A 2,691-nucleotide genomic window follows, 5' to 3' on the forward strand; every position below is an offset into this window, starting at 1 on the left:
CAGGTACTCGGGAGGCTGGGGCAGTAGGATCGCTTGAGCCCAGGAGTTTGAGGTTGCTGTGAGCTAGGCTGACGCCACGGCACTCTAGTCTGGGCAACAGAGTGAGACTTTGTTTCAAAAAAAATAAAATAAAATAAAAAAAAAAAATATATATATATATATATATATATATATATAAATATATACACACACACACACACACACGTATATCCAATTAGCTGGGCATGCTGGCACATGCCTGTAATCCCAGCTACTCGGGAGGCTGAGGCAGTCTGATCGCTTGAGCCCAGGAGTTTGAGATTGCTGTGAGCTAGGCTGACGCCATGGCACTCTAGCCAGGGCAACAGAACGAGAGACTCTGTCAGAAAGAAAAGAAGAGCGAGAGCGAGAGAGCGAGAGAAAGAAAGAAAGGAAGGGAGAGAAAGGAAAGAGAAGGAAGGGGGGGGAGAGAGAGAGAGAGAGAGAGAGAGGAGAAAACTATTAAAAAATTCGGGACCAGATCCATCGGTCGGTACTCAGAAGCGTGACGATCGGGTGTTCCCGAGCACGTGTGAGATGTGTCTTCTCCCTGACGCCGCGTTTCCTCCACACACACATCACCCATCTGCCGTGGAAAAAAAGCAACAAAAAGAGAGAAAGAGATTAAGAAGGGAAAATGGAAACAGGGCAAAAGAGGAAGAAAGAAAGAAATTTCGAAAAAAAGAGACCAAAGTCACAGCGAGAAGGAAGAATACTGAGCCCAGAGCGACACCTAGTGACCACACCGTCACAAGCACCCTAGGGCCCCAATTCGCCAGAGACATCTGGTGGACCCCAGGGCAACATGTGGTCGACCCGGGGCCATGGCGTCTGCAGCCGATTCCCAGGCGGGCACACGAGCCCGGGGAAACTCATTCTCAGCGCGGGGAGGAGGGGAGGGGAAATAATAGCAAAGTCACACCAGATCCCTTTCTAGTTCATAAACGTGTTGATTGCGTGTTCACGCGCACGTGTGAGAAGGGCCTCCTGGTGTGTCGGCACGTCACCCGCGTGACGTGAAACCATGAATCCGGGGGGGGGGAGCGGAAAGGCGGGCAGGAAAAGGCAAAGAGAGAATAGATAAAATGAAAGGACCAAAAAGAAAGTCACACAGCAGGGTAGGGGAGTGAGAGCAAGTCGAGAGACTGCAGACAGAAACTCCGAGAGGAGAGGAATGCTCCGGAGCGCCCCCTCGCCCCGCGCGAGAAGAATACCGATCGCAGGGTGACCCCTAGGGGCAGCGAGGCCAGAGAGACCAAATCCGTCCCGAAGCCTCCCTGTCAGGACGACAACCACAGACCAGACATCTGGTCAACCACCCAAGGACCAGACATCTGGTCAACCAGCGAACCCATGCGGAGGCCGCATGCAGCAGCGACATCTGCACGACCACTCAGGGTGCTCCCTGCCGGGAGGGTGTGTCTCTATGTGTGTGTGTCCGGGGGGGGGGAGATTGCGATGAAAGTCACGCCAGGTCCCGGGATAGTTCGTGAGCGTGATAATTGCGTGTGTGTGGAGAAAAAAGGGGGCGGGGCGATAGGGAGTAAAGAAAGGAGGAGCGGGCGAGCGGAGGGGTGGGGAAGGAGAGGGAGTCGAGAAGCCCGCAACCGCAGCGCCCCCTGGCGGTGATCCCCCTCCATAGCATCGATGGGGCCAGCCCCGCAGAGACTAAGTGCGACGGGACATCTGGTCAACCCCAAGGACCATGGGATCCCGGCACGAAACCGGCGGAGGAGGAGGAGGAGGAGGAGGAGGAGGAGGAGGAGGAGGAGGAGGAGGAGGAGGAGGAGGAGGAGGAGGGCTAGGGGGCGGCGGCGGCGGGATAGGCGGCGGAGGCGGGCTAGGCGGCGGCGGGCTAGGCGGCGTAGGAGGCGAGCTAGGCGGCGGCGGCGGCGGGCTAGGCGGCGGCGGGCTAGGCGGCGGCGGAGGCGGGCTAGGCGTCGGCGGCGGCGGGCTAGGCGGCGGCGGAGGCGGGCTAGGCGTCGGCGGGCTAGGCGGCGGCGGAGGCGGGCTAGGCGGCGGCGGGCTAGGCGGCGGCGGCGGCGGGCTAGGCGGCGGCGGGCTAGGCGTCGGCGGCGGCGGGCTAGGCGGCGGCGGAGGCGGGCTAGGCGGCGGCGGGCTAGGCGGCGGCGGAGGCGGGCTAGGCGTCGGCGGCGGCGGGCTAGGCGTCGGCGGGCTAGGCGGCGGCGGCGGCGGGCTAGGCGGCGGCGGGCTAGGCGGCGGAGGCGGGCTAGGCGGCGGCGGGCTAGGCGGCGGAGGCGGGCTAGGCGGCGGCGGGCGGGGGGTGGTGGTGGAGGGGGAAAGAAAAATAAAAAATCCCACCTTCGGACACGTATTGAGGTACGAGGGAGAGGTTGTCGAGGAGCCCGCAACCGCAGCGCCCTCTGGCGGCGACGCCCCTCCATAGCGTCGACGGGGCCGGCTTCGCAGAGACTAAGTGCGACGGGACATCTGGTCAACCCCATGGACCATGGGGTCCCGGCACGACACCGGCGGAGGCGGAGGCGTTAGCGAGCCAGTGGGCGGGAGAAAAAAGTAGTCCCGCCTTCGGACACCCAGTGAGGTACTAGGGAGAGGGAGTCGAGGAGCCCGTGACCGCAGCGCCCTCTGGCGGCGATCCCCGTTTATAGCGCCGGCGGGGCCGGCCGCGCAGAGACTAAGTGTCACGGGACA

At 61.9% G+C, this 2,691-nt stretch overlaps 1 pseudogene; it reads left to right on the forward strand.

Annotated features, from left to right (window-relative positions):
* Nucleotides 1-943: 943 nt before the first annotated feature.
* LOC138379811 (small nucleolar RNA U13) lies at nucleotides 944-1,035 on the forward strand (annotated as a pseudogene).
* Nucleotides 1,036-2,691: the final 1,656 nt, after the last annotated feature.

Source organism: Eulemur rufifrons, unplaced genomic scaffold (genome assembly GCF_041146395.1).
Source record: "Eulemur rufifrons isolate Redbay unplaced genomic scaffold, OSU_ERuf_1 scaffold_179, whole genome shotgun sequence".
In the NCBI taxonomy this organism is placed as follows: domain Eukaryota; kingdom Metazoa; phylum Chordata; class Mammalia; order Primates; family Lemuridae; genus Eulemur; species Eulemur rufifrons.